Raw genomic sequence first — 22,168 nt, forward strand, 5'->3', positions numbered from 1 at the left:
ATGGATGGTATTAATTCAGGATTATTCCATCTAGCGGTTTATTTGGAGTCACATGTAATCCACATCATTCAAATATAATGATCTCGTGGACTAATATTAGCCGTTTAGTTGTTCATGATCATTACTAAATTGTGCATGAAATATTTATGAACAATAAATATTAAACGTATATATTTAAACTTTTTAGTTCAAGAAAAAAATTTTATAATGTAGATATTCCCTTAACTTACACGCGTGTGCTTTCCATGTTACTTGGGTTTATAATTTTTTTCTTTTCAAGTTTCTTCGACAACTATCCCCGACGATTTACAGTTGATTTACTCTCGAGGTGAGCTTCTTAACTTCTGGATATTTTGCGACGAAGGTGTCGTGTCTACGTGAGAAAAGCGCAGAAGCGCGATGACTGCCGCAGCTAACGTTCGATCGCGTTGGTTGTGTTATGTAAGTTAGGAAAAGAAGGACAGAACGAAAGAAAGAGAGAGAAAATACATAATCCGCTGGGTTGGACGTAACGACGATTTTTTTTTTATGTTGCGTAAAGGAAAGGTCGAGGCGAAAGCAAAATAACAGTAAACAGTAACATCGTAAGTCGTAACGTATAGCACACAATCAAAGCAAATTTCAAGTCTCGTCTCTTCTTTATCGCGCACAGTGTATATCCCTTTGTCAAGACGCTAATCGCAATATCGCGATGCAGGAGAAAAAAAAGCGAATAATGTTTAATTACCAAGCGCGACAAACAACGATGTGAACTGAAAAACAAAAATTCATCCGACGTTCTCGAATAATCGCGTAATCGCTCGCAATAGTCATGTAAATCTATGTAAATGTAGCTTTGGACCTGACTGCAGTAGCTTAACTCATTACCCGTAACGACGTAATTTCGGGATGTTTATTTTCGGAGAAATAAACAGGGGGCTGAGAAAATAATTGCAATTAACAAAGAATTACTGAAAATAGAATTGCAGAAATAATTACGGTTCGCCGTAAAATACTACGTTCCACGAGCATGACGACGCCAAAGTGACATCTTCGAAATAACTACGAGAAGTTGTCGCGGTAAGTTTTATCATAAACTTCCGTTGCCACACGCGACTTGGCATTAACATTTAACGTATTCAAAGTACGCTGTGCTGTAAACAGTCTCCGTTGAGAATGAGAGACCTGTCGTCGATCAACGTAAGATGGATGATTAAACTTCTATATACACGGTCGAATCTAATCGGATAAAAAGACTCTTAACGATTTTGCTACGCGGTAATTGCGGCATCGATTAACGGCTTCTTTGAGAGGACCTGATAACTTTCTGTGGAGAGGATTCTGTTTCGTCCTTCATCATCCACAAGTTACCTGTCGCCGTTTTCTCATTCCGAGCCGAAATAATTTTGCCGCGATGTTGAATAGCCACGGTCTCTCTTGTATCCAACTTGTCGCGCTCACTCGATGCCGGGGATCGTATATTTTGAACATAGCCGTGCAACTTCGACAAATAGGTTTTTATCACGGATCCTACCGTGTTGCATAATTTATAAGATACAGGTCAGAGGAATTCAAAATGAAATATGACATCGCCAGTTGTCGCGCAATGCGAGATCGCCAGGCGGCGACATTCGCACGAGGCACGTGAACATACGTGAACGTGATCACGCGTCAGCAAAGTTTTTTTTGTAGATGTTATGTTGTGTGTGTAAAACCGAGTATATTTAACCCTTTAGTTACTACGCACCACTATATAATGGCTTCCCGCTAACCTATTCTTTCAAACGAAACATCACTGTAATGGCTTCATTTTTTCTAAATGATCTTTTAAGATCTACTGAACTTTACTACAATAACTTTTCTTCTATGAGAAGAACCCCAAGCAGAACGCAAGTTTTTCATGTCAAAATGACATTAAAATAACTCCAAAATGATTACTAAATAATATTGCGTGAAAAATAAAAATGAGATATATTATTTGCATGTATTGGAAATTGAGACTTTTCATATACATTGCTACGTTGCGATACGCTGTCTCGAACGTTATATCCGACAGTTGCTTGAATATTTATTAATAAATAATAACGAGTCTCGACTTTTATTATTTCTGTTGCGCGTTTCGAATCTTCATTATTTTTACATTTATTTATTTACATCATTCCACAATTAGTTGTATCGATTGCGTTTTTTTATGATTCACCTTCTCTCGATCATTTCTCCGATTTATATTGAAACATTTCGAATTTTATTTCGGCATTTTAAGCTTCGTTTCAGATTGATTATATTTTCATTTTTTCTTTGTTTCTTCTTCTGTGACATTCTTGTTTTACATTAAATGCGTGAAGTTCATTTCTATCAATGCAGATGAATATTTTCTCGATTTAACTTATTTTTTACTTTTTTCTAGAATTCTAAATATATTAGAAGAAAGTATATTAGAAAAAAATAAAGAGTAAATTAAATCGAGATTAAAGTATCTTTGCAGTAATAAAAATGGATATTAATTGTACTTCACGCATTTCACCTAACATAGAACGAGGATACCTCGAAGAAATAGAAAGAAAAGGAATAGACAATCAATCAATGTTTAAACACTAATCTAATATCCGTTTTAACCGAATATAAAATTTTTCTTATTGGGAGTACAAATTAGTTTCCCTAAAGATAGCTCCAGCTGTTGTGAATGGTTCATAGTGACAGCTGATTTTGGTGGTTTCAGAGAGGTTAAACATCTGCTAATAATATTAATAAAGTTTATATCGCTTTGAGTTTCATACAAAAACCTTGATTTTTACTATGTTTGAAATGTCGAATTTTGTGTTAACCAAGCAGCAGGTTGCGGGAGGTTTTGATTTTCTGCTTTAATTGGAAGAAAAGTGCTGAAGCCCATCAAATGCTTGTCGAAGTTTGTGGTGACACTGCTCCAACTGATAAATCATGTAGGAAATGATTTTGACGTTTCAAGGATGGAGATTTCAGTGTTGAAGACAAGCCTCGCTCTGGACAGCCAAAAAAATTCGAAGACAAAGAATTAGAGGCATTACTCGAAGAAGATCAGAGTCAAACGCAAGAGGAGCTTGCAGAATCATTGGGGGTAACTCAACAAGCCGTTTGTGTACGATTGAGAGCCATGGGAATGATTCAAAAACAAGGAAATTGAGTGCCTTATGAACCGAGAGACGTTGAAAGGCGATTTTTCACTTGCAAACAGCTGATTCAAAGAAACAACAGAGAAAAGGTTTTTTGCATCGGATTGTGACTGGAGATGAGAAGTGGATGTTCTACAACAACCCCAAGAAGAAAAAATACTATGCTAAGCCCGGTCAACCGTTGTCATCGACCTCAACATCAACACCACGGCCGAACATTCATGGTTCGAAGATCGTGCTGTGTATCTGGTGGGACCAAAAAGGTCTTGTTTATTATGAGCTGCTGAAACCTGGCGATTCCATTACGGGCGATCGATATCGGTTACAATTGATTCATTTGAGCCATTGCATTGCGAAAAAAACGGCAAAGAATACGAGCAAAGATATGATAAAGTTATTCTTCTTCATGACAACGCTCGGCCTCATGTCTAAAAAATATTTGGAAACGTTCAAATAGGATGTTTTATCGCACCCGCCGTATTCTCCGGACTTTTTGCTCCTTCTGATTACTGGTTATTCCGAAGGATGCAGCACGATTTGACAAGTCACCGGTTCACTTCTTTCGCAGAAATCGAAAATTGGCTCCAAAATTAGATCGCCTCCAAAGACGAATCATTTTTTCGAGATGGAATTTGAAAATTGCCTGAGAGATGGAAAAAAATAGTATATTTCAAGATCTTAAGCCCGTTTTAGATTAATTATTTATTTCTTTTCTAAATATTTCTGTGTGAATTTATATACATATTTGATTTCCCAAACTGCGCGAAATTTTTCGCTCTTCAAATTATGAACAGAATCATAGTAGTAATATCATTTCTTAATTAAACAAATAATTTACTAATTTAATAAATTAATAATTTAATAATTTTAGCAATTTAATAATTTTTGATGCTAATAAGCATTTTTATAAGAATATTTAATAATCTAATGTTAATGAACATTTTATGATATGAAGATGTGTAAAACCGGGTTAAACTGTGAAATTTTCAATATTTTATTGTGCTGTTAGATAAAATACTGTGCTTTACAATTCAAAATATTTACATTTTGTTTTTACATTTAGATTAAAACAGTGTACAACGTTTGTATGCACGGTTTTAATATGCACCAATGCATTCTAACGCGTTCAACCAAATTTGTTATTAGATTCGAAATGAGACATAATGCGGGTAGATTCGAGTGCTGTGACGTAGTTGGTCCGATTGTTACGGAAATTCGACATCATTGCGTTTTGACGGATTTTGAATCGTGGTCAGTTCACGAAACGCGATGACACGCTTCTTAATGCTCTCTGTATTTTTCGCGATTATTACCGTCTCGGAAAGTAAATTTCACTACGCGTGAATATTTCGTGAAATTTTCGTGATGCCAGACCTTAATCAAGCGTATTAGACATAGCGTACGACACATCGGCGTCGTACACCTGCAGGTACCGTCACGATATCGATGATCTATATGCGTTCGGAAATTCTCGCGTATGTCAGCCATTTTGTCGCCGAAGTGAGACGGAGGCGCGATTGGTACGGGATTGTGATCAGATATGCATAGCATTGCCATATCAAAATTTGCAAAATTACAACTTATAAGCCAAAAACTCCAAATACTCCGGACAGTTTCCTTGCAACTGGAAGCATAAAAATGTGTGTATAGATTAGTAAAATTAGTCAGAACAATGAATAATTATTTTACATCTAGGATGCGTTTGAAAAGATTTATTGTTATTAAGGCAATTTATGTTATTCTATCTGTCATTCATTAGGCAGAAAACAAGGATGGAATGATGGAAATAGTGCTAATTACGTTTCCCTGAACGCATTCTCTAATTGTTCTATTAATGATTCTAATTTAGTAAAAAATTGGCCAATCTCTCAGGAGTATTCTCCTTACATTCGATTAATTAATTTTTTACAGCTTAAGGATTATTACAATTTTAAATCAGAACTAATAGAGAATGGCGCGGGAGAAGTTAAAATAAAATATTTAGAAGATTTCCTGAAAACCTGGACGCTTTTTGAAAAATTGTCCCAAACGTCTCCTAAAAAAGAAAACAGGGAAAAGAGGACGAATAATAATCCTGCATAAATTATCATTCTATATATAACTAATTACACTGGTATCTTACAATTTCATTGCTAATAAAAAATACATGAAAAATCTTAAATTACCACATTTCACAAATTTCCATCCAATTTTTGTGTCAATTCAACATAAAATATATATGAAAATAATATAAATATTATGTAAAACATTAACACAAAATATAACACTGACACAATTTGCTTACAAACTGATGTGAAATCATTGTCTTCAGTAAAATGAGTATTTATAATACATTAAATTAACACATTTTGTTCGTTTATCTTAGAATTTACATTTTACAAAATACAATACATTATTTTTATGTTAACTGTTTACTTGCTTATAAATTGTGTTATTTTTGTACTAAGAGAGAGAAATGTTGAATATTAATTTAATACAAAATGTTCAAATGACACAATTACATTATGTTAAATTAACACTCAAATATGTTAAAAATTCAACGCAAAAATTTTAACCAGGACTGGTTTGAACACAAATACAAAATGTTTTTTGCTGTGTAACATTTTCGCACCGTAAATAATTTTATGTTTAGTTCAACCGTCGTACGTACATATTACACACACACACACACACACACACACACACACACACACACACACACACACACACACACACACGTCTGAGCGCAAGTTCTTCGTACATTCGGCTTCCATTGGCGCCTAAAAGCGCCAGAATTAGAATCGCAAAAATACGATCGAATCCGTATAATTGCGTTTATTACCGTATTTTGACGAGTTCTACGAAGCACGTTGTAAATATGGTTAATTAATCAAACTCGCAAATACATTTTCGCCAGTGTTTACTTGAAAAACATTTGAATAAAGAATCGACTCTGTTCTAATACGGGATTTGTTTTATTGAATGCGCACGCGTACTTCCAATGGAAAATGTAAATAACTCAATATACGCCTCGGCGAACCAATTTTTTTCTCTCCATGCGTACTCCATTTCCGCGATCGCGTCGCCAACGAGATGCGGGCACATAGGCGAGTTACGTCGAAACCGATCAGAATATTACCCCGACATCGAACTTTTGCCAAACGTCGTGACAACCCGACGGTGTATTCCCCCTTTACATCTCTTTCCCCTTCGCTTCGTATGCGCCTTCAATCGCGCGCGTTGTAACGACGACGACGACGTAGTCGGAGTTCGGACGAAGGGCAGGGACGGATGGGAGGAGGAAGAGAAGCAAAACGGCGTTGCCGCGATCACGTCGGTGTGTATCGGTGGACACCCGTTAGATGGTGTAGGAACGAGGGGAGAGGGAGAGAGACCGATGGTGGGCCAGGTGGTCCGTCGGTGCGAATATCCATTATAGATTCGGCGGAGTGTAGCTGTCGTATCCGCGCGCGGCTTTTCGGCGCGTCGGTGTGCGTGCGTGCGTGCGTGCGTGCGTGTATTCCAGTTCCATGTTCATGTATTCCGATCTTCGAAGAGCGTCGCGAGCGCACTTGCCCATACGTGGGTGTGTATGTGTGGGCACGCGCGCGCGCGCGCGCGCTTCACGACCCGCGCCAGTGGGCGGCCGTTTAAAGTTGACGAGGGCGCCACCGTCGGTGCTCGCGGCGCCACCGGTTCACTCCGCTGTCACTCCGCCATCGGCGCTCGCGACGTTCGGACGTGTCGAGCGCGAGAGACGTGTGACCGTGCACGGCCTCCTCCGGTGATCCTCGGGCGGACAAGCGCGAGCGGAGCTGAGTCGGCTGATCGACAGTCGAGTGCGAGTTCATTTGTCGCGTCGCACGCGTAACGCGATATATACGTGTAGCAACGTTACGTGTGTTATCTGTCCATCTACTGCAGTGCATCGAAAGTGCGCGGGGGAAAGAGAGAGATAGGGGACGAGTTTGACGCGCGAAAACAGAGAGATAGAAACAATAGATTATCCTCTGTGCGATCTATCCGCATTCTTTCGTTATCGCGTGATCGGGACATCAAACGAGACCGAGACAACGGAGTGAAGAAAAGGAGAATGTGAAGACAGGGCGAGGAAAAGGTTTTTTTTTCCTTTTGTTTCTCTCTCCGTCTCTTGTTCTTGTCGCGCGGAGGTTCACCGGCTCGTATTATCTGTGAGCTTTGGGCGCGGAGTGCGCGGGACGCCCCTCCTCTCTTCGAAGGAGACTTCCCTTCTTCGTGACGCGTAATTCGAGTGAGCCTGTACGATCGGTGCGTTTTCAGCGTACGTGACAACGTAACGGGGATATCCCAGAGTAAGCGGAGTGATGCGGACGGGAATGGAATCGTGTTGACGGAATAGCGGTGTTCGGGAATAGGAGAAGAGAATAAAAAAGAAAGAGAGAGATAGAGACATTCGCTGTTTGCGAGCGACCGGACGACGCGACACACAACGCGACGCAACACCACGCAACGGCGCGACGCGACGCGACGCGACGCGATCCGACTCGACCCGACGTTCCCATTTCGGTTTTCGTCGGCCGGTACGGCACGGCGTGTGGAAGTCCCACGGAGTGAGAGAGCGGCCGACGGTGATGCCCGACGACGAACTCTCGTGAAAACGCGGAAGGTGACACGGCGCGTTTGTGCGTTCCAGGAGTAAACGGCCCCGGCGACTTCGCGGGACTCCAAGAAATTTGGGAAGGAGAGCCCGAAACGTTGTGCGCTGCTACAGGAAGTTCTCTCCTGTGAGTTTTGTACAAAGTGTAATTCTTCTTGTTCTTTTTTTTTTCCTTTCTTCATCTCTCTTTCGCTCACCTTGACGGTTTACGGTCATCTCGCGCCGTCCCGTGAATTCGTCGAAACGTTACGAAGATAGTGCTCCGAGTTATTTCGGTTGAGGTACGTGCCAGTCGTGAAGAGCGACGCGATATTTTGCATGACGCAGCGAGATATCGGTGAGCATTTTTTTTTTTTTTTTTTCGTAATAGCGATAACTACCACCGCGGTCCTTTTTACAATCGAAAAGCTCGTCGCGATATTTGCGTATCGTCATCAAAAATATGTAGTTTCTCAACCGCATATTTTACTCCAAACGAAGTAAAACAGAATTATAATTCGGTTAATTTGAGAATCTCTATCGCGGACTTGTCGAATTAAAATCTCAGAGCAACTAAATAATTGGCGGAGTAACGTCAATTTATGAGTCGCTTGTAGAGCAAATTCGAAAAGTTGTTTTAAAATTTACAAAACGTTAACGATTTTAAATAAACGGTAATTTATATTCTATTTAAATTTATCTTACAATTTCAAAGAATGTGATAATTCGCTATGTTGATGAAAGCGACACAGTTTAAAATTAGCAACTTTTCGAAAAATAAAGTATTTTTTTAAACTCTAAATAGAGCAACATTTTAATTAGAACATTAGAACATTTTAATTGATAGAATTTTAATGAATACACTGGAAGAAAAATGTACTAAATTTGAAAAAAAAAATTGTTTGAATAGTACTAATATAACATTTATTTATAACATAAATATTTGTTGAATACAAAAATATAATAATTAAATCAAATTAATACATTCTTGTACTAAAATAAAAAAAAACGTTTGCATTTAGTAAATATTCAACTAGTACTATTGAAACAAATATTTATTAAAATTTCGTACATGTTTCTCTCTCAGTATACTTATTAAAATTCTTTCAAGAAGAAATGAATCACGGGAAGCAAAATAAAAAATCGGAGTGTAAGCAAGTAAGCGGTATTCGCGATCGTGACTACATTCCGATAAATGCAGCATCATCTATCTAGTAAAATATTGAAGCTTTAAAGAAAAATGAGGGAAGCGAATGCATAACTTTCGCAGTCACTTCTTCCTACGAAACAAATGATTATTTGTCACCCGTGTGCATTATGCTATATGATGACGTCAAGGAAAGGACGAACGAAAAGTACTCGAACGAATGCACGCACTGCAAGTGAAATATGTATGTTTGCATTTCCATCGTAGCGCATGCATTCGGTCGTTCCATTACGCATTCATACGGTAGTGCACGTGAACGAAAAGTACTCGTAGAAAAAGAGAAACAGGACATTATTTTCGTTTCTCCCTCCTCTCTTTCGCGCGTTCCAGACACTTTAGATTTTGATGTAGTTTAACTTCAATCTGTCGGTCCATTTGTTTTTTTCTCAATTATTCTATATCATTGTCATACAAGCCGAAGAGTCTTTAATAAATTAAGTCATTAGTTAAATCATTTAGTAAAGGCTGTTAGCATTCGAGGCATTTTTTTTATTAAGCCATGTGACAAAAATAGTATGTTTAGATAATTCCGGTACAATTTCGTATTTTAACATTTACTATTAAGTATTACGTAAATACCTTGCAGACTGACTAGTTTGAGGTATGCCAGTATTTATTATCGCTACTTCACACCTTTAGGTAAAATTGTAACCTGGTAAAAATGTGGAGGTGAAATTAAATTGGCCACGGTTAACGCTAAGCGACATTTAATGAGAGAGATCCTAAATATTCCCAGGCACAGTGCGAGGCAAAGTCATCAAATGATATCGAGCAATTTTATTAATGTCGATAATGCAATGGCGTAACGGATCGTTTCGCGCGTCCTTCGAGGAGGCTCGTCCTCGAGGGAACGGCGCACGTAGAAGCGAGGCGAGTAATTAGACGTGTCGCGCGAGAAAAACGCGTTCGTTAGCGATCGCGGTTCGGTTCTCCGCGGAAATCTTTCCTGCTGCTTTTCTCTACGGGCGCAAGGATCGAGGTAGAAATCTCGTGGAAAAACCCATGTGAGAAGCAATCAACGTGATCGCGTTATCCATCATTGATATATCGATTCTGATTAACACTTTTCCGCATTTACGTAACCCGCGAGCGTTACGTGCAGCAAAGTGTGTTACGGAAGCCCGACATTACCGAATTATTATGCATCCGCCGTTGTAACACGGATCTGAAATAGTCTGAAGGGCAAGGAGTTGATTCTTGTATATATATATATATATATATATATAGTACGTCACTGCGGTACTGCAGATTTATTCTAGGACAAAGTGACTTTTTCTTATTAGATCGATCCTTGCGTGGTTTTGATACTATACTGCAATAATTCAATTCCAGTTGACAGTTTTTTAGAACATATTATTTAAACATATTATTTAAATAATGTACGCAATATATAACTGTGCGAAGATATTTCTGTGTCGACAGATATTTCTTCATAAAACCCTTTTACATCTCTTGATTAGATTCAAGGCTTTAACATTCGGCAGTTGTCGATTGTTTCAAATGTTTAAAGATATCATTGATATTTTTGTAAGATTCTGTGAAATTGTAAGAATTCTGGTAGAAATAAATTAAGTAAAATCTAGCTTCTATAACAGAAAAGTGATGAGAACTTGTTAAAGTTTGAACAAGTATATTAGAATTTTTGTAATCCAGAACAATAAAAAAATTTTCTCTGTTTCTCGAAGATCCCTTTTTGTTGATGGAAGAGTTAAAATTCACATTACTGTCGGAGAGTTAAGTTTCATTAATTTTCCTGGAAATTTCATTTCTGAAATATCGAGCGACAAAAAGACAATACCGTCCGGCGTACAATTCTTGTGAGATGCATCTACAGTCCTTTTCGTCGTTCTCACTAAGCCGGCAAAATCGAGAGCCGTCATTGGTAACGGATCTGCCTCGGTTTCGCGAGCGGCTTCCTTGCGGCATTTTACCGTTAACGACCTAAATCGGGCGGCAAGTAGCGAGAGATGCGCGCCGTTTCGCGAGCTGTGAGGGCACTTCTTGTGACAATCGAGAAGTTGTGGTCGGGTCTCTCTTTCTCGTTTTTCGTCTTTCCACGTTTCGTTTTTCCCCGGTGGAACATTTAACGCAAGAATCTCGTAAGAGAAATTCAGAGACGCTTCCAAAACGATCGACTCGCGATCGTTAATAACGACTATTTTATCCTCGTAGCTTTGTTCTTATGATTTTTTTTCCTCGGATATTTCGTTCTTTATTAGTGCTCATTTGTGATTGATAGTGAAATAAGTTTATATTTAGAATAAATATGCAAATAAATATCAAAATAAACAAGTTGGAAGAATTAACTTTGCACGTTTATTAAAAGTGAAAACGTGTTTGTTCTAATATTTATAAATTACATACATTTCGTCAGGAAATAGGTCAAATGTATATTGACAGTAACTTCACTTTCATTTGTGTGTGTGTGTGTGTGTGTAAATAATTAAAGTAATTAAAATTGTATACATGTATATAATTAAATAAAAAATTAAATTAAATTTATGAAGTAATAAATTTATGAATAATTTGTAGCGATAAAACCGTTTTGTATATTCACGCACATATTTTATGTACTCGAAACAAATAAAAAAGAATTTTGTCTGTCGCCGGAAATTACGCACTGATTCGCAAGTTTGCGATTCGCATAAAGCTCTGTTCGCTATTGCTGTAGCTATCGGGTAGCAACGTGCGCAACGTCTACATTCTTATTACATGATCTATGTAAATTATGCATAATCCATAAACCGTGCATGAACCGTACACACTTCTGTTTAACTGTGGATCTAGCTTAACACGGGAGAAGCACATTGCTGCGGTTTGATCGATGAGTACACACGTCTCGCCTCCCGATGAGTCGTATCCGAGTATATCATCGATTACCTTGTCCGTCCGATCGATGTTTGTCTCGGTCGCGAATCGTAATCGGTATCATGAGTCGTTCGCCAGAGACTCGCTATGTTCTCGCTTTTTTTTTTGTTTTCATAGACTTCACAATGACGTGGCGATATCGAATTAACCTTGCAACTATGATAGCAACTTAAGTAGATCATCCGAATGGGAACTAGTATGTTTCAAATTTATTGTTAGTAAAAATAAAGAAATGAAAAATCGTATTTTACGAGGAAACTTTAATTACGATGAAAGGCGTTCGATGGGAAAAAGGAGATGTTTTCATTCCTCAAATATTCAGCAAACGTGGATGATTCGTGTAAACACTTGTCTGGAATATTTGTCAAGTGAACGCATCGTTTGCGACTGTCTTTAACAAAGACGGAATATCTGAATAGTGCGTATCAAAAATAGTCAACAAAAACGAGAAAGAGGGAGCTCTCGATCGAAGCTCTCGGTCGAATCTACCTGTTTTTCTAATGTAAGATGATTGAACAGTAAGAGATAGAGACTGATCATCTTTGCGTTCTATCTCTCTCATTTTTGTCGATCAATTTTACATACGAATGGCGCAGTCCGTGTTCTATGTCTTTAGTCTTTATTAAATTCTATCTTCTTTTTGTTTTTGTCGGCGCGAGAAGGTCGCGTCTTGCCGTGTCGGAGGAATATACGGAGCCACGCATATACAGACCGCACGTTATCGGTGATAGGTGTGCCTTGGTGGTGATTAAGCGGTCGATAACGTGACAGAAGGCCGCGCGCAACTATAATCTCTCATTCAGTTGAAGTTTTCATTTTAAATTGCGTTCACGTTGTAATCAACGCGCAGAAACGATTTGCTTTACACTTCACGACACGCTGATAGCAATAGAAAAATTAACTGAATATATCTCGGCGTTCGATGATGGATGATTTCGTGCGTTGTCGATTTTTTCTGTTCCAAATTCTGGAAAGTACGGTTGGAAAACACGTCGCGTCTCATATCTCAATCGTGAAGTCGTGCGCACAAATAAATGCATGACACGATTAATCACTTGCTCAACAGCTGACTGATAATGCAATTGCTTTAGATACGCGGAACATAAATGTTATCATTCAATCATTACTGATATTATCCGGTTTGTAAGAAATCAATTATAACTGTGTATCAATTTCTTTATGTTATTAAAAGTATATTTTAATCTATTTAATATTGTCAACAGCATCCAAGAGTAAATAATTGTTTTTACAATAATGGAGTGTCAAGTCTCGAGTAAACACGAAAGAGCCGAAGAGCTTGTTGAAACGAAAATTTACGTGGACACGTAGTAGATTCGCAGGCCATGAACGGCCGTTTAAAACGCGTTGCTTAGCAGGCGGCCCATTTCGCGCAGCGGTCGATCGTCTCACGAAATCGAAACGTGACTAATCGCCAAAGGCGAAGAACGCTATAGTGGACGCAGCTGATATTTATCGGCTATGAAAAGTGGTAACGTGTAATGTACGAACGTTGGCCTTAGTGATCGGCGACAAAGAGATCTCCCTGTATCCGAATCTACAAGCATTGCACTCGATTGTCTGTGCGCGATTTAATATTGTACGTGAATTCGTTATCAAATATTGAATTTCTTATAGCGCGTCAATCGACAGATTGAAATTAATTAATTATTGACTTCAGCTATTTAAATGTAAACGTGAGAAAATGATATCTATCTTCGTTTGCAGAAATAATCTTTATTCATTTACACATTTTTCTCTATTTATATGATCGTCGAAAATTTAATTCACAGAAATTATCACGATTTCTCTTGGTCAACGAATTCGAAAAATATGTGGAAATATGAGATATTTTGAGAGAAAAATTCCACTTCAAATATTGGTATTTCTAATTAATGAAATAGTCTCTGTAATTGTCGATAATATCTAATTTGTATAATATCTAATTTGTATAATTATATACAAATTAAAACATATATTCAATAATATATACGCATGTATAAGAATCGATATCGATGTTGCATTCGATTAGTTTATCACGATATCTACCGAATCTCGTGACCGGCGTAATCTGTACTCCGCAATTAGCATACATGAATAAAGAAACCATGAATCGTCAAGTTTACTAGCTAGCACATTATGAATGAAGACGTATTTATGACTTGATTCATTTACAATATATATTAACTTTTATCATCGGAACGTAGATATAATTTTTTGTGTGTGAATAAAGTTTTTAAAATAATTTTATTTATTATTGTATATATATATACTGTAATTACAATTGTAATTACAGTATACACAATAATTATATATTACAATTATAATATTAATGAATCTACTATATAAATAAGTAATAGAAGGCCCTTCATAATCGTAATAAGATATTAAAGCTGTTTTTAAAACGGAAGCTTAATATTTCGCATCGGTTTACATATTTATCAAAATTAAGAAAAAATTAAAAAATTATTTTCCAAGAGAGAATCACAAAAGATAAAGACTGTAACAAAGAATTCCTCGAGCATTTCTTAATTTAGATATCCGGTAGTCTTTCATTACGCTCTATAAATCCGACGAGATTATGGCGAGCGTCATACGCGTTTCTTTGACGATCCCCTTTCTCCTTACCAAATGATTTTGAAATAATGTGCATGCTGAGGAAACGTTAAAGAAATTGGACATACATTTCGATTGTGGATTACAATTCGCTCGTTAGAGAAGATTGGCGGAGATTTCGGATAGAAAATTGTACGCCTCGATGAAACACTCATCTTTTATATAAGTGTGTGTATGTGTGTGTGTGCGTGTGCGCGTGTGTGTGTGTGTGTGTGTGTGTGTGTGTGTGTGTGTGTGTGTGTGTGTCAGTACAACATATTCGTACGAGTTTGAGGAGTAGCCGTGTTCTAACTTTATTATTTAACCACTAGAAAAGTTCCTCATATTAATTTCGAAATGTATGAACATGCACAAAGGGATTACGGGAAAGCGTTGCAAACTTATCACGCTTATCTATATGATATACCTTAATATGATACTCTAATGCGAAAATGTTGAAAGTCCGAATTTTCACAAAATGACACCTAATCGTAATACGAGTTGTTTACTAGCGTCATAAATAATTAAATAAATGAACAATGGTACAATTATCGCCATTGTATGTGCATTCTCTTTTTCCCTTTCTCGTCTTTCTTAAATTGATCGTAGTTACAAAGCGCAGGACGAGGAAGGAGGCCGTCGCTCGTAGTTACGCCTTCGGATGATTTTTAGTCCCTTATTACCAGACCCCAGCTCAGTCACGCAATGACGTTCGTATCGTGGGAGCCTCGGATTCGTTCGCGCGAGAAGACGACTCGACGAGCAAAAGGTATATCATGGAGGACAAAGAACCGTGTCGCCGCGATGACCTGCGTTTCAACGACGGAAATCGATCCGGAAAACGTTGCCGCACGCGTCGTTGTCGTCGCTGCTACGTGCTCGCTCGATCTTTCCTGAACGTTGCTTTCCCCGCGCGTTCCTATCTCTCGCGCAGCCTTCGCTGTTTCACGGAGAGAAAGGGGAGTGAGAGCGAGAAGGGCTCTCTTTCTCTTTCTCTTCGATCGCTCTCCCTCGCTCGCTCTCTTACCAAGCTTTGCCTGCTTGTCGGTTCTCGAGGGACGACAACGGGGCGAGTTCCCGAAATAATCGTGCGTATCGATCCCCGCGCGACCCGTACAGGGTGAATTTATTCTCGTGCACGGGGTGAACGGAGGAGTGAGAGGAAGGAGGGAAGGAGAGGGATTGAGCGAAGCGGACGAGCGTGCTTCGTTACTTAATCGCTTCGTGTTCGAAAATGGGGGCCGTCGCAACGGCCATCAGCCATGTCGCCGGGGCTGTCGCCACGTGTTTTTCCAAACTTAAGCGGCAACAGAATGCAACGCGAGCAAGCGAGAATAATAAAAGAAATTTTCGACAGGATTTTCACAGAGACATTATATAAACTAAAAAAAAACTCGAGTAATCAATTACAAAAAAGTAGAGACTGGCCTTCTCTAATAAGAGTCTGGATATGAGCACAGTTTTGTATGCAGAGGAGGAGGAGGGGGGAGTAATAAATTTTAAATAAAAATCTATGAGAGAGGATATACATTGACTGTCTCTTTCTCTTTCTGTTCTATCCTTTTCTAATCTATTTCTCTCTCTCTCTCTCTCATTTAAAAATTGTCAAAAAATAGCGGACCAATTAAAAGTAGCTTTCTCGTATCCAGATCGTATCCAGATACCATTTTTTTTATAGAGACCTTCTAATAAAAGTAGCTTTATTAGAAAGTCTCGATAAAAAAGTAATGAAAAATATTTAGAAATGAGGAACCAATATAAAATATAGAAATATTATAAATTTAGTAAAAAATAATTAGTATTGATACTTTATTTTGAACAGTAAATTTTTTTCATGCAAGAAGCACTTATACGATTCCCGAGACAGAATTGCCGCAATACTTCAAGCATAGCATTGCGAGTTGTATTGCATGAATGTCTCAACCGAGTGACACATGAAAATCTCGAGTTGAATCTGACCATTTCCGCGTGGTTGTCGTAGTTGCGAGCATGCGGAATTTTCCTGCGTCAGCTGCAACGAAATTAACAGTGTAAGATTACCTCAGCGTGTCTTATCGAACGAATGTTCGAGTTGCTGTGCGTAATATTTCCATTTAACTTTGACACTCAAAGCCGATTGTAACTTTATATAAATGCAAGTATCTTTTTACTATGTAAATGTAAAATAATATGTTATTAGATACCTACATTATATAGCATTATGCTGTATTAGTCACTAATTTGTTAATAATTAATAGTTTTTATCAAGATATTTACTGAATTAAATTAAGAATTGAGAAAATAGTTACGAAAATATGTAATTATTTTATTCTAAAAGATATATAAAAAATCAGGGGAAATAAATACATTAATATATAACTACATAAAATGTGAAAATAATTTCTGCAATTTTTTACCGAGAGACAAAGAAAGAGAAAGAGAGACGTGTCGAAAATCACAGAAATGAATATTCGAGGGACTTTGTGATTCGTTTGGCGACTTCGAGAAACTGCTCTTGCTTTCAGCGCAGTTTTTTACCGGTCTCTCGCTCCGTCAAATTCAGCTTCCTTTTTTTCGGAGTTCATTGTTTCGCGCGCGCGCGTTTTGTCTGCGACGTCATGTCGTATTGTATTCATTGTTTGGAGAATGGGTAAAAGAAGAGAAGGTAAAAGAAGAGAAGGTCGCTTCGTGGTTTAACTGAAATATATTCAATCGTACATCTCACAAATGTCGTTACGCTATGCTAATCTTTTATTAGCAACTCGCACAAATCTCTATTTTATTAACTATGTAATGTCATTTTATAGAACGATATTTTCTCTCTCTCTCTCTCTTTTTTTTTTTTTTTTTGGCCAAATGAGATTCAAATGGCAGACAGATTTTAGCTTAATAAAATCAGATTTAATTTTATATGATGAGATGAAAACTAAACAGAGGGGAATGGAGTAAATTTTCGTAAATTTGAAAAAGAATGTAATTTGTAATTTTATGCACGCATTAATAATGTATTAATAATTATAATAAATGACAAATATTATATTTGAGATTTAATATATATAATTGAAATGAACTTCACGCAAGTGCATTCGAATCACTCTAATCATTCTACAGATAATGTTAACCTGTGAAGCGGCCATATCACGTATGACGTTCATAAAGTCAAGGCTGCATAAGCAGGTTTCCGAATATACAAATAGTGGTCAACCAAGCGTGAAATTATCTCTTTCTCTCTTTCTCTCTCGAATGGAATATGCAGAAGATAATTCTAAGATCGACTCGTTCCGCTACTGTTTTATAACTGCTCGTGAAACCTCAGTATTATTTATCAGTATGTTTGTCGAGGCGTTTTATAACTCGTCTGCATACTTTTTTTTCTTATTTTGTATAATTATCTTATAATATGAAAATTTAATATAATATAAATATGATTATTAATGTGGAATTGTCAACGACAAAGTTATAAAAATTATTGGAAATAAAATAAATCGAAATACGTTCGGAAATTTTGTGACTTATATTGACATAAATTCCAATTATTCATACATTATTATAGAAAATTATAGATTTAATCATTGATCTCTTTATTAGTATTTTTTTTTTTTTTTTTTTAATTAAAAATAAAAAGTTGTTCACGTTATCTAATATCAAAAGTTTTTTTCTTCGATAGCAACTAACTCCAGCATTATTTTTCTTCAAGAGGACAATATAGCTGTTTTTCTTAACTAAAACTTTTGTGTTTATAAGCAATGGGTTGCATTTTAATCTGTAAAGTGACACTTTCAACGATATAATGAAACCTTTCTTGACTGTAAGGTAACTTGACGAGCATCTTCGAGCTAAAATGTAATCCAAGATCCACGAGCGAGCGACGTTCACATTCATTCGTTCGTTCGTTCGTATGAGCGAAGCGAGTAGACTCATCGCGAAAGACCTTCCCCCGAAACAGGCGCACGAAACTCGTTTTAGCTCCATCCTCGCAGTGAGGCGGATCTCGCAGCGTTCCTTTCCCCACAATAACCGTCCGGCACACACATTTCGTCCAGAAGTCACGTCGTGTCGTATTCGTTGTTCAGCGAGGAGACGAGCGAAACGGACAAGAGGCGCGGTCGAAAGGGAGGCGATCGTCTCTGTCTCGGTAGAAAATAGGCGCGAGGAAATTCACCAACTGAGTACCGTACGCTGAAATCTTCTTCTCATTTGTTTCGTGATACGATAAAGCATCACCGCGTATTACGTATTGTTGATTGAATCAAGCGGCGTTATCGTGTTCAACAATAATTGTTGTTTCCATTTTCACATAAGTGATTACTGACTGAGTCTAAAAGTATTTTATACTTAGATAATGACGTTACTTGCTTATACTTTAGTGACAAAAGTTATCGCATAACACAGCATTATAATCTTACTTTTAATGTGAGTTAAAAAGTCCATTTTTATCAATGTAGATTAACTTTAATCTCGGTTCAACTTACTCTTCACTTTTTTTTAATTCTTAGAACTAGAAAAAGGTGAAGAGTTGAACCGAGATTAAAAAAAATTAAGTTTCAAGCTTGCAAATTATAAAATTCAGTTGAATTGTCGGAATGAAATGGAACATGCATTCAACTAAGTCATTCAAATGACGTCACAAACGAGAATTATCTGTCAAATGAAAAGCAACTGACATTGCGATTGTACTAATACTGATACTCATATCATTTAAAATAGAAATATATATTTTTTATTTAAGCTCTTCGTTATAAAAATATACGTAAAGCAGAATTGAAAAGTACAGGCAATAAGAATAGAGATAAAAAATTTCAACCCATCTTTCTGATAAGTTAAAATCTATTATCACAATGTTAAAAACATTCCGTTATAATTTTCTTTGTATGTTGATGCAAGTTTACAATTACGTACAGATTTCAGTTTACGATCAGTATTTAACGTAACGTAACACGTTACAGATGTCTTGTGCGGAGAGCCTTAATCATCCGTAGTTGTCGTACGGCAATTGTAGCACTGTCTTTTTTTCCCTCCTTTGTCAATATCGTTCACAATGTCGCCTCGATCGTCGTGGAAATTCGATTTCTGTGCAAACGAGTGAAATCAAGAAGAAAGCGCCGGCAGCGAAACGGATCGAGGAGAATAGAAAGGCCGCACGTCGTTGAGTGTATCCGAGCATGTTTGTGTGTGTATGAGAGGGTAGGACAAAACGAAGGGTGTAAGAAGGAGAGAGAGAGAGAGAGAGAGAGAGAGAGAGAGAGAGAGAGAGAGAGAGAAAACGGCATAAGATCGCGCGAGAGAAAGGATGTGCCTGGTTCTCGACGGACGGTGATCGAACGTGGGCCTCGTTGTTCACTGCGTTGCTATGGGTCGAAGGAGAAGGTCTGAAAGCTGGAAAAGCTGGATGGTCGAGGAGAAAGGAAGAAAAGACGACAGGCGGTGGGCGGAGAAGTTGCTGCTCTTCCGGAGAGTAAATAGCACGCAGAGGTACGGAATGGTTGCGTACCGCTGTGTACATTGCGATAAAACGATAATTGGTCGCAAGAAATTGCGAGAACGTGCCAGTATCTGAAAACAATTGTTTGTAAATCATTACAGAATATTATTGATTAGAATCACTTATCTGCATCTACAGAGAGAGAGAGAGAGAGAGAGAGAGAGAGAGAGAGAGAGAGAGAGAGAGAGAGAGAGAAGGGATCAACGCACATCATTAACACCTATTTCCATTAATGTATATTAACTTTAATCCCAGTTTACCTTTTTTTTTTCTAGTTATGAAAATTAGAAAAATGAAGATTAAGTTGAACCGTGATTAAAGTTAATTTACATTAATGGAAATGGGCACAGGCTATTAAATCAGATGTTCAATTTTATAAATTACGTTCGTTATACCTGTGTTTTCAATGTTATGCACAATTCACAGTGACATAAACACAAGTTATATAAATCATAATCCATTTTCGAATAAATGAGTGAATATAGCATGTTGCGTTCCATTTAGCGTCGTTTTACCTATTTATAGTACATTCGTGGAACATTCGTGTATATTATATCGCGCGTATAGTAGTGCTGATTACGTGCATACTTTCTTTTACGTAATAATAATGTTCAGTGACGGCCGTTTTTGCCGGTTGATAATTAATTGCATCCATTTAAATATAGAATTCATATCATCGAGTGGATGCGAGTGGACTCCATTCTGTGATCGTAAAATCGGTGAGCAAGCGATAGTTGTATATCGTAAGGTACGACATTACGAGGGGACTCCGAAGTTTTCCATTTACCGTTAGCAATTGCCGATACAGCCCCTTTTAGGGTCGTTTCCATGCCAAGTGATTGACCATAGGCACCTTTAGTATGTACTATTAGGAAACGTAATCTGTTCATCAAAAAGTTGAGGCTCAAATACGAATTTCTGCGTTCGACAGTAACAATTATTTAATTGCAAGCAATACTACATTTTACTTTATTACTTTTTTATTTTAATTTAATCCTTGCCTAGCAGTTTAGAACGGCTTCTGGTTTACAATTTATATTTTCATTTTTTTTGTTTTATCTCTGCTTAATATATCTCTGCCGAATACTTTTAATATTTATGACACAATAGTAATAAAGTAAAAAAAAAAAAACGAAACTGATTTTTTAACATCTATAAAAGAAAACTGAATTTCTGAATATCTTCACAATTAAAAAAATAGTAAAGTAATTGTGTAGTTAAAAAACTGTGACATGTAATACAATGAATTAAGTTATAACTATTTTCACTTTTAAAATCTATAATCAATAAATTATATCATTTGTTTCAAAAGCAAATAAATAAAACACCGCATAATTAAATTTTTATTATATAATAAAAACTCATTTTCTTTTAATATTCTCTTTTTTGTAAATTTTTCCCTATTTTTCTCCCTCCATCTTATTCTCTTTCATCTCTTTTTTTACTCTCTCTACTTTCATTAATTTCATGTACCTTTCCTTTCTTTCTCCATAAATTCTTCTATTTATTCTTTGCCGCTTTTCACTTTTTTTAGTACATGGAACATGTTCAGCTGCCTAAGATATAATTTTATTTCTCTTATATCTTCTTCCTCTCTTTATTACTGTGTACTCCCTTTGATTTCTTTCTCACATTTATATAGCTTTAGGCTTCTACCTTTTATTTTCTTCTTTACAATTTTCTTTTCAGATATTTTGGAAATTCCTCTGTTATCATGTTCTTATAATTGCTATTGTATATAGATTCGTTTATCTTCAACTGTCTTTTTTTTTTACAAGGTTTCTATCTCTTGATTTCCACAATTTCTCTTTTTACTTCTCAACTTCGAGCGATACTACATATCTTTGTTTCCTTGTTTACTCCGAAAAAAACAGCACACTGTAAATAACTATCGATAAATGAGATTATTTAGACATTCCTAATCACATTTTTATTTTAATTTTTGTATATAATATATTATAACATTTTAAAAACGGAATGATGAAATTACTGCTAATACTAAAAAACTTCAAATTAGACTTTTATTTGTTCTTTAAACGAGAAAGAAATAAATAATTATGTGTCTAAGAAAAGTATTAAATCAATATATAACGTATTATATAAAATTCGTTTATTTTTTATTTAAGATGAAACTTTCTTTTCACTAATATTTCCACATTTTGATATTCTTTTCCACGATAAAAACTTACAATGCATTGCACGTTTATGATTTTCTTATTTATCTTTTTTCTGCGTTGGCGCTAGAACAATGAACGTCTATTTCGCGGCGCACTCTTTCGGTTTTAACGTTAGATGATTTAAATGACAATGACCGTGTC

General features: G+C 36.8%; 1 protein-coding gene across 2 annotated transcripts in view; it reads left to right on the forward strand.

Moving 5' to 3' along the window:
- The first annotated feature begins 6,840 nt into the window (after window positions 1-6,840).
- The window catches only part of LOC108688812 (bromodomain adjacent to zinc finger domain protein 2B-like), a 159,275-nt gene continuing 143,947 nt past the window's right edge, over window positions 6,841-22,168 (forward strand). For both annotated transcript variants that reach the window (XM_018195252.1, XM_018195256.1), the window contains exon 1: window positions 6,841-7,870. The gene's annotated coding sequence lies outside the window, so the exon portion shown is untranslated. The remainder of the gene's footprint in view (window positions 7,871-22,168) is intronic.

This window comes from Atta colombica, unplaced genomic scaffold, assembly GCF_001594045.1.
Source record: "Atta colombica isolate Treedump-2 unplaced genomic scaffold, Acol1.0 scaffold239, whole genome shotgun sequence".
Taxonomy (NCBI): domain Eukaryota; kingdom Metazoa; phylum Arthropoda; class Insecta; order Hymenoptera; family Formicidae; genus Atta; species Atta colombica.